The sequence below is a fragment of the Eurosta solidaginis genome, chromosome 3 (genome assembly GCF_040869045.1).
Source record: "Eurosta solidaginis isolate ZX-2024a chromosome 3, ASM4086904v1, whole genome shotgun sequence".
Lineage (NCBI taxonomy): Eukaryota > Metazoa > Arthropoda > Insecta > Diptera > Tephritidae > Eurosta > Eurosta solidaginis.
Window position 1 is genome coordinate 141957138 of NC_090321.1, and position 15864 is coordinate 141973001.

The 15864-nt window shown below is 36.2% G+C and overlaps 1 long non-coding RNA gene and 1 pseudogene across 1 annotated transcript; one reads left to right on the forward strand and one right to left on the reverse strand.

The window, feature by feature from the left end:
• The first annotated feature begins 649 nt into the window (after positions 1-649).
• LOC137246663 (uncharacterized) lies at positions 650-2948 on the forward strand. Its single transcript, XR_010951633.1, has 5 exons — positions 650-1282; positions 1359-1591; positions 1691-2330; positions 2489-2606; positions 2665-2948. It is a non-coding gene; the product is annotated as an uncharacterized lncRNA (long non-coding RNA).
• A 3870-nt stretch (positions 2949-6818) lies between these two features.
• LOC137246664 (uncharacterized) lies at positions 6819-8261 on the reverse strand (annotated as a pseudogene).
• Positions 8262-15864: the final 7603 nt, after the last annotated feature.

The following is a 15864-nucleotide window of genomic DNA, read 5'->3' on the forward strand; positions in this document are numbered from 1 at the left end:
TATACTCTGTGTGCTCTGCTCAACTGAGTACAAAAAGAAGTGAAATGTGGCAATTTTATGAGCCCACAAATGAAACGCATGCAAAGCCAGGTGTTAATTGTAAAAGTCCCCGTTCATATAAATATTTCATGAAGTGTATGAAAGACATTAAAAGACTGAATTTTTTTGTTTCTAATTACAAATGACGCCAAATAGACCTGGGTCTTTAGACTTGGTCTAAGATTGGTTGCCTGTATAGTTCCTAAGTTAATACTTCTAGGCAGTAGCCGTTAGCAGTTTTATAAAATTTGTATTTTGGTGGAAAAATAAAAGAATTATAGAAATATATATCACTCGTCTTATTGTAAACAGATGTAACACAAAGTTTAAGTCTTTTGGGAGAATGCAATTCAAGTTTGGTCATATTATATAGTTGAATTCTCCGGCTAATTTCTTGGGCACTGAAGTGGGTGGCTAATTTTCTGTTAAAAAATATTTTTACAATATTTTGAAGAATTTGCTATATTTTTGCTTTACATAATTCATTTAAAATTGATTCACTTTACCATAAAAACATTATGCAGCCAAATACAACTTTCAGAATAAATTCATACGGAGTATTTCTGAATACATCGGTGTAGTATAAAAATAAAATAAATAAATCATGTTTTCATGGTGTTACATATACACATTTATTTCGGATTGATTCATCTTACATTTAAAAATCAAAGCATTTTCAATTAGCAAAATTTATAAAACAAAGATGCATATACATCTATTTCCGCTAGTTTCATCTCATTGAGTGTAATACAAGACTGAACATAATGTCGTCAGCTAGTTAATAATATTAGGCGCCTTCTATTCTAAGCGAGCACGAAAAGAACACTCGCTTATTCATCGAATTACATTCAAAGCAACAACACTAACTCGCTTATTTTATCCAGTCCTCGCGAAGTCGGCTAATCAATAACCGAGTTGAGAGGTAGTGTTGAAAATAGAAAAAATTGCTCTATTGTGAATGAAGTTTAAAATACACCAAGGAAATTTTTTGACATATAGAACTATCGCAGCCAACTTCACTCAAAAAGCGCATAACAAAACAAAACAAAAGACACCAGAAATTGTGCAAACATTTAATTGTACATTAAAATACCCGCAATCCAAGCTTTTCTTTGGTGGAAATACATTTTTTTTGAACAGCTACCTATTTGGAAGATATTTTAATTTCATCGTACAGGTGTTAAATTATATCCCGTCGATGTTTTTAGTTGTTGTAGTTGAATGTGTAATGTGGAGTACGTAGGTGAGTATAAATTAAATTATTGAATTTTAATTTTGTGCTGTTTATATAATAAATCATTTGTTTTTACTTTTTACAGGTTACTTATTGTCTACACGCCACTTTGGTACCCTCACCCATCGTGGCTCGTTATGCATGAACGTAACATGGTTGGCTGTTTTTGTTTTAGATGTGGTTTGGTTGCGTACCAGCGTTAATTATGATTGGTGGCCTTGGAGTTAAGTTACGGTGATTTTCGATATATTTTATGCTTTAACACTGATAACAGCAAGAAATGCAGCATTTGCCGCACTGCGATATTCTACTGAGAGAGTAAGTATATCTTTATACCGTGGGCAAGGCGATTCATGATAGGTGCGGAATAAAATACTAAAACAACTCGCCTAATTTTCAAAATCTCATTCTTTTCAGCTGCCATATGTGGCACGCATTTTAATTGGCGCATTTCAATGATTGGCATCAAAATGCGCAAATGCATTGTTAGTGCAATCTATCGCAAATCGTTGGAAGCACGCGGTTTCAAAAATCCACGTCCTGAAATACTGAATCTTATGTCCACAGATTTCCATTCATTCTGGAATGAATTCTGGAAGGTACAGCCTTTCACTACACTTTACTTACTCTACACACAATTGGACGCAGCATTTTTAGCTGGTCTTACATTTGGCATTATTCTTATACCCATAAATCGTTGGATTGGACGTTATCCACGTTGTCTCATGCCACAAGTGAAACTATAAGTGATGCAAAGCAAATCAAGGTACATGCGTGGGAATATGTATTCATTGAAAAAATATGTGCCTGTCGCAAGAGGAAGTGGGTTTTTTAAAGAAACATAAATATTTGGATGCGCTTTGTGTTTACTTTTGGGCTACCCCACCTGTATTGATATCCTTTCTGAGTCATGGTAACTCAACTAAGTTGAATGAAAAATAATGTAATGGAGATGCAATCAGCGTATTTTGAACATGAAAATGGCGTAAAAAATTATAATGATTAAAATCAGCAGCCAATTTTTCGTTTATAGAGTGTCAACTTGAATGTGAAAAAGGTATGGAATATAAGCTTAGATTAGAGTTGCTGCATATATATTCGGTTGCATTTGGGCTAAAACTCATTTGTGGTACCACAGAACATTTTAGACTCTCTGAATCAAACTTTTTTAATAAAGATTTTGTGTACCAGTGATATATATTTAAATTTTTTTAGGGCGATTTGGTATGTCTTGAAGGTCCTGTTGGCGGGGGCAAAAGTATTTTAATCGAAGCTATAGTGGCAAGTGTGAATTGTACATCGGGTACAGTATGCGTGCACGAGCTGTCTTCAGGTATTCAATACTAACTTCGATTTGGTTTCCGCAGTTTATTTCATGTTTCTCGATTCAGGTTTCGGTTATGTGCCACAAACGCCTTGGCTACAGCGCGGCACAATACGCGACAACATCAGTTGGGGGAATGTTTTCGATGAACAACAATACAGAGCCGTCTTATATGCATGTGAGTTGACTGAAGGCTTGGAATTGCTGGGCACTTGTTGCTATCATAATAAAAAAAAGTATGTCGATTAGAATACGTCGGTCGCTATTGTCGTGTAAACATGGTTTCAGAAAATTTTATAAAACGTCTTATTTCATAAATTGTTTGAACTACTACTACTTATAAATTTTATTCAAAAACGCCATATCTCAGAATTTGTTTCATATGAAAATGTATTTCATTCGCGCTCAGATAAGGTTTTTGATACAAATTCTGAGCATTTTTAAAACAAATTCTCAGATATAGTTTTATTGAATAAAATTTATAAGTAGTAGTAGTTCAAACAATTAATGAAATAAGACGTTTTTATACCTTTCATGAAAATGAAATGGTATATTAATTTCGTCGCGAAACCCAAAATTGTGAGTCCTTAAAGGAAAATAGATAGACCCACCATTAAGTATACCGAAATAATCAGAATGAAGAGCTGAGTTGATTTAGCCATGTCCGTCTGTCTGTTTGTCTGTCTGTCTGTTTGTATGCAAACTAATCCCTCAATATTTGAGATATCTTGATAAAATTTGGTGAGCGGGTGTACTTGGGTGTCCGATTAGACATTTGTCGGAACCGGCCGGATCGGACCACTATAGCATATATCGTCCATACAACCGATTTTTCAGAAAAAGAGGATTTTTGTCATATCTTACTCAATTTAACAGATTGAAGCTTCAAACTTCAACATATAATTTCGTATATTGCCCATATTGTAGCCTGAAAAAATTGATGAGATCGGTCATATATATAGTATATATCCCCCACAATCGATTGTTCAGATAAGAAACCTTTCGTAATTACTGCGCTATTTTAAGAGCTAGAGGCTTCAAATTTCAAAGAATGCTTACGTATATAGCATATATTGTTGTCTGAAAAAATCATAGAGATCGGTTGTATATATAATATATATCTCATACAACCGATTGTTCAGATAAGAAACTTTTCGCAATTTCTACCCCTTTTTTACGGCTAGAAGCTTCAAAATTCATCAAATTTCATCAAATAGTTACGTTTACGTCATATATTTTTGAAATACGTGATTCGTAGTCATAGTTTTTACATGCAGACCACAAAAAACGTGAAGCTTTGCATTCTCACACAAAGTACCTACCTATTTTTTATTTTATATTTATCTTAAAAATCGTTTAGGTATGTAGATCTGTTCACTATATATTTCTTATCTTATACATCCGATTATTCGGAGATTACGAACGGGATAAGATTATTGTTCAGCCCCATTCATGAAAGGTATGAACTCTTGGGCACAGCCGAAGACAGTCCCGTCCTTACTTGTTTTTTTTAATTTTCTGATACCATGTTTACACGAAAATAGCGACCGACGTATTAGAACACGTTTTTAGTTAGAACCAATACAGAAAACGTTTCGGGATGGTTTCAAAATTTGTGTATTAATGAGTTTATTCGAAATCAGGTGGTCATGTAAATATTTTCATTACTTCCACTACTTCAACAGTGTGCTACAGTCCAATTTAGATTACTTTAACTTACATATCTGTATATTTTACTTGCGAACCAAACTTATGTTTAATTATTAGAGTAATATCGATTAAGTTTTTTGGACTTTATGAAATTTGTTGAACTGAATACCTTTTTCTTAAGCTTAGTTTTACTTTCAAAAAAGTTGATTCGAATTTTTAATACTTGCGATAAACATAAACCTGTGAAGAGAAAAATAGCAGTGTCAATTTTCAACAAATTTCGTCACTTAAATACTTCTTTTTTATTTCCGATATTTCAAGAAAAAGCTTCTATGAACTTTGCAAACCCATCTCAAAAACGTTTTCAAAAATTTGGGAAAATTTTACCTAAATTTGAACTTTTTATTCGGGGTTCTTAGAACTTTTTTGAGTATACAGTTTCGTAGCCCAGTCAATTTTAGTATAACAAAGTACAAGTTTTATTTTTATTTCGCATTGATTTTTGAGTATTTTTTTTACCGAAAAGTCTTTAAAATTTTCTTTCATAAAAAAACTGTTTCACAATTTGTATAGAAGAAAATCTCAAACACCCTTCAAAAAACTTCAAAAATCAACGAGAATTTTTAGAGACCTATAGCATGCATGTTCTTTGTTATACTAAAATTGATTTTGCTACAAAATTGTATACTCCAAAAATGCATAGAACCATAAATAAGAAGTTCAAAATTTCGGTAAATTTTTGCGTTTTTCGAAAACGCTTTCGATACTGTTTTTCATAGCTTCAGTTAAAAAAAATCATGGAAGTTTTTTCGTGTAGTATCGGAGTAGTATTTAACTGACGAAATTTATTAAGAATTGAGACTGCTATTTTTCTGTTCGCAGGTGTAAGTTCATTATCAATATGTTTGATGTTTATTAATCTTAAAAACGTGTGCATAAAACACTGCCTTTCATTTTAAATTGCTTTATATGTTAGGAAATTGAAGTACAAATTAATTTTAATTTCTACTAGAAGTATGATATGTTTAAACGGTTGTTTTTTTATGAAATTGGTGGTTTTGAAAAAATTTAAAAAAAGATAGGATCCGTAAATTGCCTTATATTTTATGAAATTGAAGAACGAATTAATTTAAAAAATTACTAAATGTATGAAATGTTTATGCTGTTATGTTATGTTGTTATGAAAGAAAGTGAATAAAACGATTGAAAAGTTGCCTTAAAGTTTTAGCTTTTTTTGTTTAAAAACACATTCTATTTAGCATTTAGTATTTTTAATAATAGTGCATAACAATACAGATGAACCGTTTCTTTGCAGAGTGTCACAAGTACACTTTTCTATGTATCGAATTATTTAGATTGATTATAAACAACCGGTATGTAGAGTTCAGTCTGGATTATAAACATGTTCAATTTTACGATTATTTTATTATCAACTGGTCTCATACGTCAGTATTATTATTAACAAAAAAACTAAAAAAGAAATTTCATATTTTTGCCAATGATTTAGTTAAATTTTTTCGAATACAGTTTTAAGAATGCTTGCTTGAATGGAAATAACTGTAGCTTACCAAAATTGTAATGATTTCGAAAATGTACTTGTGCCAATTTTAATAAACGGTTCAAATATTGTATCCACATTAGAGATATGCGCCGCCGATAAACGCCGCCGCCGTAGTGGACAGTCGAACTAGTACGAAAACTGAAGCTACGCGGTCATCCATAATGGGCTCTTATAACATAAGGCCGGAAAACAACAGTTCACATCTTTCAACTTTGATTCTAAAATATCGTTTTGATTTAACGAAGACTATTGAAATCAATGTTGTGAACACAAACGTCTGCAAACTTTGGTCTACATTTTAAAAATTTGATGCAGGGTCCTTGTAAAATTTTAATTATGTAGATGCGCCGAGGATTATACGATACCCATGTCGCAATGACATCCACTTAGACTGCTTATGATTTCGAGGGCGGCATCCTTGGCCGAATAGTCACTCCCTAACGTTTCAAGGTGCTTCTCTGGTGTAGCTCGACAGAAGCATCCGTTGGAAAGTCTTCGGAGCTACACCAAGAGCTTCTAGGACAGTGACGTCGACGAAGGTATGTGTTCGAAGTCACAGTCCTATAGCCTCCGTGCTGTCATATGGTGTGAGGGTCAGGTGTGGTAGCGACTGGTGGTCGGGATTGCTACTGTTCGTACATCGGGAATTGTAGCTCCTAAAAACAGCCGAAAAATCTGGAGGCTACATGTGCCACTAGAGGCATGAGTATTAAAAGACCATTAATAGCAACCGTAAGTCGCCTTTGTGCGTGACCACCAAGAAGCCACAAACTACACCGAAATATACCGACAAAAGTGTGACCATTTTTTTTCAGCAGACGCTGCACTTCCAAAGACCGGGGTTATGTTCGAAGCCTCTCTGGAGTAAGTGGACGAGGGGCAATCCCTCCGCAAGGAGCTACTCCGTAAATCTCTAATCCACATATACTTACGTAGTTGCTAACTAATTTTAATCTCTTATTTAAATAATTATAGGGGACTGCATTTATTACAGTTTATATAATGTTAATTAGTTTTATTTTCTGCTTATAATTTTTGATTCATAACCCATTAGTTTAACAGCAAGATAACTTTAAAATACACTTGACGAATGCGTTAAGGGCTGGTGAAAACTGGCAGGATTTTCAAAATTAATTTTATAAAATATATTGTTGCAACTCATACATATTAAATGTTGCTGTGTTTCAACCCAAGTACATGCCACAATCCCAGGTATGGCTTTGTACGTTTCTTGAACTAAACAAGTATCCATTTGGTTATCATAGCTGAAATACAATTGCGCCACCTGCTCTTCATCTGTAAAATACTTTGCAACGCCTACGTGGTGCATATACGTAATGACTATACTGTGCTCCTGTATGGTGTTGCATACATCGCAATCCATACGTTAGTTGTGAATAATACAAAATATCAATGCTACCACATTGTAGAAATATAAGACAACGTCGCTCCTCGCAATCCAACTGTATGCAATCTATATTAGTCGCATATGCGCATAGCTGGTGTATACCGTACTCACAATTATTAGCCTTTTCAAGCTCAGTTGTATTCGATTCCGAGAAAGCTATAAGTAGGAAAATATACTCGTCATATATATAAAAAACTTTATTTTAATATAGCATACCAAGTACCTACAACCAAAGCAAAGATAATTGTGGATACCGTGAAGATATGCAGCCATTGTCCTGTAGTTAACTCCATTTCGCCCTTTAATAAATGGTGCAAAAAGTCCAAATTATCCGCTGTTACTTGGTCAGATACGAGCGTATAACGTTCACTTTCCCACGAGCAGTTGAATATATTTCTATCATCAAACGTTATATCACAACGCTGTAAAAGTATGGGTACACTTCGACCTATATCTGGCACATCGCGATACATTTCCAATGTAAGTGCCTTTTCACTTGCTACGTAACGTATACAGCTAAATCCTACATTGGGTGCAGGAGCCATACAACGTACGCCACCTCCAGCATCATTTAGCTAGTCAACTGCATGTATTGATTTTACCGAACTAAAATAATAAAGCTGACCGCTTCGCATAAGTAACAAAGCATTCAAATCTAGTATGAATATATCGTTCACAATTTCTCCCAATGGCAACGGCATGCGCACCTTGGTCAAATTGATTTTCTTTGTACGTCGCGCTCTTTTGAATACAAAATTAAACAAATATTCATCATTCCATGTTACAAAAACCGTCTTTCCAGCATCTGTACCATGATTGGTTAAGCCAAGTGGCTGGAATAGTGTATCATTGTCAATAGACCACAGCAGCTTTTCGAATTCCTTGCCATCAGCATCTTCCCCAACAACCTCATCTATGTCCATTGGCAGTATGGGTGGCCCCTGTGATGTTCTTTCACATTCTGCTATTACCAAACGTTGTGAATCACTGATTATTTACTAAAATTCGTCGTCTTCGCATATAAAATCATCCTCGTTATCGGACATTGCAGTAATATAAATAACAAAGAAAACGTCAATAATAAACAACAGATGATTTTGACAGCTGAAATGTTACCAGTGTTGTTAAATACCTGCAGGGAAATTTTAACCGAGTTTGGCGTTCTTTTCGCACTCGCTTAGAATAGAACGCGGCTATTGTATCATAATATCTCAGAAAATTAGAATTTCACATTACATCAGTTTACAATAAGAGGTACATATTTTTTTTCTTTTTATTCCAATTTTGGTTCATATATCCTATATACTAAACTAAATTAATGTATAACATTCAATCTACTCCGGTCAACAAATTTAAGCATTCCTTTTTAATATCCAAGTATACAAATTTCAAATTCGCTTATTAAAAATAAATTAAAGCGATTGCTATAGCTATAAAAAATAACAGCGATTCAAAAATCGCCATCACTATTTTCACTGATAGCTCAAAAGCGCTGTATCGGCCATCACTAGTGAGCATACAAGAATTATGTATTTGTAAGAAATTAATACACAGTACATATGGGGTATTCCATCCCATTTCGACCAATTTTGAACCCGACCCCTTTAGAATTGGCTGAAAGTTTTTCTTCTTTTTCTAGCTTACGAAAGACGTTTTTCAGAAGTTTTTCAAATTTTTTCATCCAACTCAAAAAAAGTTATGAATTAAAAAAAAACACCGTTTTTGTTTTCAAAATGTTATAACTTTTCCAAAAATTGACCGTTTGGGATCTTTTTTTTTAAATTTGTTTTTAAATTAACTTTTCGGAAAAAATTCCAAAAAATTTTTAAAGTTGTTTTTTGTAATTTTTCAGTTTTTCAAGATTTTTCGAATTTCGCCCTTTTTTTCTCATAAAAGACTTCAATCAATTCTGCAATCATCCCCACTAATCCCGGAGAGGGCCGAGAATTATTTTTTTTTATTTAATTGAAAAAAAACTTTAAAATTTTTTTGTATTTTTCCGAAAAGTACATTCAAAAACATATTTAAAAAAAAATTATCTCAAACGGTCTATTTTTGAAAAAGTTATAGCATTTTGAAAAAAAAAACCGTTTTCCAACTCAAAATAAGTTTTAAATATTTTGAAAAAAACGGTGTTTTTTTCAAAATGCTATAACTTTTTCAAAAATTGACCGTTTGGGATCATTTTTTTTTAAATATGTTTTTAAATGTACTTTTCGGAAAAAACACAAACAAAATTTTAAAGTTTTTTTTTTTCAATTAAATAAAAAAAAAAAAAAAATTCTAGAGCCACTCCGGGATTAGTGGGGATGATTGCAGAATTGATTGAAGTTTTTTATGAGAAAAAAGGGCGAAATTCGAAAAATCTCGAACAACTGAAAAAATACAAAAAAAACTTTAAATTTTTTTTTTAATTTTTTCCGAAAAGTACATTTAAAAAAAAATTAAAAAAAAAAAGATCCCAAACGGTCAATTTTTGAAAAAGTTATAGCATTTTGAAAACAAAAACGGTGTTTTTTTTTAAACTCATAACTTTTTTTGAGTTGGATGAAAAAATTTGAAAAACTTCTGAAAAACGTCTTTCTTAAGCTAGAAAAAGAAGAAAAACTTTCAGCCAATTCTAAAGGGGTCAGGTTCAAAATTAGTCGAAATGGGATGGAATACCCCATATACAAATTTTGAAAAGCTTGAATTTGCACCTGTTTTGTTGCAAAGAATCGTAGTCTCCGCGAAAGTATCTGTATGGTACTTATTTATTTCATCTCTACGTGTAAGCATACAGGAGCACTTCTAGGGGGGAACATTTTTTTAAATATATATAGTGATAACGTAAAATAGTAGACCAAGCAAGAAAAATTAAAAATTAGTAAAAATCCGTTTTGTGATAAGAAACTACTATGTATATTAGTATTACATATTTCATTACAGTAAATTTTTACTCTGTACATGATGCAATTGTTGAAAAAAATACAATCATAAAACAAGACGATATGGTCCTATTTTCGGAAACTTTATTTATTTAGCTTCAATCCTCACAGCCTCAATTTCAAACTGCAATGACATTCTGCACACTTTTGGATAAATTAATATTTTAAGATTTTTAAGAGAAATTAAAATATTTTTTAATTCCAAATATCTCTCATAATTTTTCTCAGTCGAAAATAATGAAAATACGTGTTGCAAAGCTCTAGGGGGAGGGGGGGATTTCCCTCAGTTCCTCCCCCCTGGAACCGCGCATGAAGCATATATACTTTTAAATGCAAAATTGATAACTATTAACATACCACCTTTCATACTAGTCTACTACCATTCCTACCATCATGGGGAAAAGTTATTCCCCTTTTTCCATCCTACAGAAATGCAACCCGGAGTGATTTTAGAATTTGGGAGTGTCAAAGCTCTGCTCTCAGTTGGAGAACAAACCTCTAGTAATTGAATCATGCCTACAAGCATAAATAAAAGTTCCAGGTACTTTGTTTTTGTAAATTCGATGGACTAATGTCAAAATCGTACTGCGCCTGAAGTTAATGTATCAAATCAAACCGTGTATAGTTCCGCCATGATTCAAATATACGTAAGTAGAAACAGTAGACAATTTTTCACAAACGTATTTTGTTGTTGAGTGTAGAAAACTTCTGACAGTAAAATGGAAACTTTTCTATGTTTTCTATGGATTTTAGACATAGGAGTATTTATTTATTTAATAATGTATATACAAACATATAAAGAAAACAAGTCTGAGTCGTTGATCAGGTCATGATAAAACTAAAGAAGGTACCTCCATTCTCCCAAACTTTGTGGAGATGCCAAATATAAAGAAAATGCTTGTATGTTTAACTTTTCCAAATGCCAAATAACAGTGGCGTAGTGAGGTTTTCTTGCGCCCGGGGAAATATATATTTTTTAATTCAAGTCCATTAACAACATAACTTCAGATCGTCGACGATGCGGTAAAATCTCCGCCCTCAATTTAAAACGACTTTTTGATAATAGTGGTAAAAGGAAAGTACGTGATGATTGTCCAGATTCACTAGCCCCAACAAAATAATGAAAAGCTGCTAACTCCATAAAATTTCAATACATTTAAACTTGTCAGGCAATAGTGCTTTTTCGTCCTTCTATGAAACTTTAGTGGATCAAATTAGCAGCTTTTAAGGCATCGTTGACGATAAATTGGTATTGAAAATGGTCGAAATCAGATTATATCCACGCCCACTTTGGGAAATGGAAAGAGGAACGATGCTTTAACAAATACTGATGAAGTGGGGAACTTGAAGCATAAAAAAGTTACGAGGTACAATATAAATTTATTACAATTTTGTAAAATGGAAGTGGCGCCACTCTCATTAAGCAGAAGAAAATTTAAAAGTTTTGCAAGCCGTAAATCAAAATCTATATATAAAACAGATATTTTGCAATTTGACGGATATGTGGTCCTTGGTATTATATATAGATCCCATCAAAAGCGGATAAGGACCACGCCTACTTTGAAAAAAGGGGCTACAGTTTTAAACTTAAAGAAATTCCCAATATATATATATTTGGTACGTAACAGTAACTAAAAAAGTTAAACAAAAAGGAAAATCGTTATAATCCCCTACTATTTAGTTAATTTCCTATTGGATGGGGCGAAGCACTGCAACAACTAGAGGATATTGATGAAAATTTGTGATCGGTCGCACCTATTGGATGGGGCGAACATTTAGTTAATTTCTCCAAAAATCGATTAGTGCAATGAAAAAATGCTTGACGCGATTTACTTCCGAGGAGATCTAGACAGATTTTCTCTTACAATTTGCGTTGTGCTATTTTTTATTTTCCTTACAAATTGAGAGGACAAAACCTGCATATTTCATGCCGGTTCCTGACGGCATCTGTAAGGCTAGGCCTGCCAGGTCCCCCTGGGGCAAAACCGGGACACTACAAATGCAAGAAATATACACCCCCGCGTTGCAGTGATGCAGGTTTATTTGGAGGACCCGGATCACTGCTTGAATGTGCTCTCCTCCGTGAGCGTCGCGTCGGAATCGCCACCTCCGTACGAGATGCAAGGTTTACCAAGGCTTCGACGTCAGCCTTATAAACCTTAAGGCGTATATTTTTGAAGCCGTAGCTTACCCTGAAATCCTGCCTCTTCAACGCTTCGACGCTTGCGCTGTCGAGCAGCAGGACTATCTGCATCGTGGCCCGTCCAGTCTTCTCCACGTTAACCACCTTCCAGTTTTGGGTCGGTAAACCCGGGTTGTACTCCTGGAGCCGTTCCAAGATATCAGCGGGGTCCGTTGGCGTCACTGGAACCCAGGCTCGCGCCCTTGGTCGTGAGGGGATGTCACACGCCTCCACTACCTTGAGGCGCGCGCCCGGATACACCTCCCCTATCAGCGAAACGCCGGCTTTATAAACCTTCGCCGACCTGGCATCGTCACACGCAATTCGTTTTATATTGGCCTGGAACCACCCGCATCGGTATAAGAAGGCGGCGGACCAGGGTTATCTTTTTTGACCTTAACGGCCACAGTAGCGAGCGCTGCCTCAATCCACTTCCACTGCTGTTTCGTAATCCTGCCATCTTCGCTGCTCTCGTCCATAACACCCCTCATCATAACACGCTAAGCCTTCGCCCAGTCCTCCGCGGAAACTTCCCCCTCCCTAACCGGCGAGGAGGTATTCCTACGCAGGATCCGAGCAGCCCAGCGCTTGTCCTGATGACTGGACCCCCTTGACCCTGGAGCCGGCCCCCCACACCCCTGGAGCCCCCAGCAGCCAACCCGCTAGACGCTTGACGCTGAGTGGCAGCCGTGCTGGTGGCTCCGAGATGGGCGGCAGCCGCCCCAAGGGCCTCTCGGTCGGTGGCCCCTCCTCGAGAGGTACCGACCTTTAGAGTACCATGGCTGGATTTTACCTCAGCCCTTTCCTGTCTAGGTTGGCCCTTGGCCCTATAGCCGACCCCTCCCCCCACCCTGAGGCCCCCAGCAGTTGACTCACCAGACGCTTGTCGCTGGGTGGAGGGCTTGTTGGTGGGGCCCAAGAGAGGGGCTGTAGTGGCACTGATGACCTCCCGGTCAGTACCCCCTCCATGAGAGGTACTGGCCATCGGACTGCTCGAACCGGATAAACTCTCGGCCCTTTTCTGCCTATCTGCCGCTGCAGCAGCGAACCTCTGATGAGTTCTCTCAGCTAGTTTTAGGCCCGGCTGAGCCGTAGCCTTTGCGGAGCAAGCTCCTCACGATTTCTTCTTTGGAGAGTCGCCCTCCTTACAATTTTTTAAAAAATTTTCCTCCATACTATAAACCCACGAGTAGCGGAGAAGGGGAAAAGTCCACCCGGACAGAGATCCGCGATGTCCGGGTAAGGCTTAATAGCATCGAAGGTCGCCCGGTATTCGATGCACTCCGTTAACGACTGGGCTATTTATGGGCCCCCAGCCAGGCTGATCCTCGGCACGGGTCGTATAACACCTTGATCCAGCCCATTTAAGGAGAAGGGGAGAGAAAAAGGAAAAGGAAGAAGAAGGGAAAAAGGGTTTGAGGGGAGTGGGAAGAGAGGTCGCCGCTCGAATTAGCCGCCGAAGCGTTACCAGGTGCCACCACGAGGAGGCTCCGCCCCTACATGAGGGAGGGAGGGTGTAAAAAACACCTACGAGTCGACGGTTTGGGGTGACGCCGGTGAGTGCAAGGCGCAAACACCCCCATGAAAGGCACCCGACCAATGGCAATAAAAAAATTGCAAACTGTGCACTGCGATTCATGTTCACTTCTTCCGTTTCATATAGGACCATTCCTCTGTGTATGAGAGAAGGAATTTACATTTCCTTTTTGGCATTTTCTAAAAGTGATTGAAAGTATTATAAACACACTCAACTTGAAGAATAAAATACTTAGCGCAAAACAAAAACAGCTGTAGCTAATTAGGAAGAACATCTTACATGGATAATCAATATATGTGTACTATGCAATGTGCAACTATCTAGCGATGCTAGAATTTTACAATTAAAGTCGGTAGTTGGTATTTGTATTCAGACTAGTTGGAGCGCACATTATAAGTAAACCAAATAGTTGGTAGATTTCATGGCTCCTTACAATCGATTAGATTTAAAAAGCTGGACACCTAAACAAGACCGGGACATTTTAGGGTTGGACCGGGACAAATGACCTAAAACAAGGCAGGTGAATTTTCACTGGGAAGCTTGCATGGGAGAAATATACTCGGAGCGCTTGCGAAACCACTGCCGAGAGGCGACCCCGCTTAAAAAAACTTTCTCTTAATTAAAAGTACTTCTTTCTAAATGCCATAAGTCGATCAAAGATCTTTTAAATCATTTAATATTCATGACGTTTCTTTGAAATATATGTAAGGTCAAACAGTTAGGTATATAGTGTTCGGTTTTTTCCAAACTTTATCTTCCTTACTTTTTTTCTACTAAATACAAAATATACGATCTCATTTAAAAAAAAAACTTTTTAACTTTGATAAAATTTCCGATATACTCACTTGGATCGAGTATACTCGATACTTTTTACTGAGTATGACTACTAGCATCGATATTCTGATCCGAGTATTCTATATGCGTACCGGTATCGATACCATTTTACATGATACGCTTCTCTGAAATTCATCCCCGGATCTTTAAGATTTCATACTAGAAATGAACTAATGTTATGAAACTAAAATTTAGTATATTTTGCAACAGAATTGTAACTTAGCTTCTGGTGTCACTGTTCTCTGCTAATTGTTCTAAGTGTTCTACTACACTCTCTAACCCATCAACGATAACGCTAACCCCTTGTTTTCTGGCGCTCCATCGTGTTCCAGATTAACGTTTGACAGTTTTTGTTAAAGCATTTTTAAAATAATTCCCATCGTAACGTTGAACGTGAGGAGAAAAGATATATGCTTTCAATTATTCCACAACCTGTCGCAAGTGTTCTGTATATATGCATGCATTTTTTAGTATAGAAATTTTTTTCCAGAAATCAGTTATAATAAAAATACAAATTATCTAGGAAGTTCTGCTTTGCGGACCATTTTGAGCCCCCCTGTGAGTAGCGCGCGGGGCAAGATGACCACCTTTACCCCTCTCCCCCCCCCCCCCCTTACTTCGCCACTGGCGATAAAAAAAGTCTATAAAAAACAGTAGAAAAATGTTTTGAGTTGTTTAAAATTCTGGTTTCTTGCTTTGTTGTGGACTTGTTGGACTTTAATCTCGTTGGCAACTAGTGTGTAAATTTTTCTGAGATATGCAGGTTAGGGGGCTTAGAATATTTTCACGATAAGCATAAAGACAAGCAGAGGCGTTTAAAATACACGGAACTAGAAATTTAGGCAAGTTCCCATCACATCGTTGCCGAGACGGTCGAGTATCATAATGATTCCAATTTCCGGAACATACCGATTGAAAAGTCGGAATGTTTATGGTTCATTGCCCACGAAAAAAAATACTTTCCATGGATGAAGAATTATTTTCTGCAAGAAAAAAACAATTTGTGCGTAAAGCACATTTCATTGAATAAAATTTTAAATAAATATGTCTACTTATTATTTTTTGTTGTGAAAACAAAATCAAAATAAAATATAACAAGTAAGGAAGGCTAAATTCGGGTATAACCGAACATTACATACTCAGCTGAGAGCTATGGAGACAAAATAAG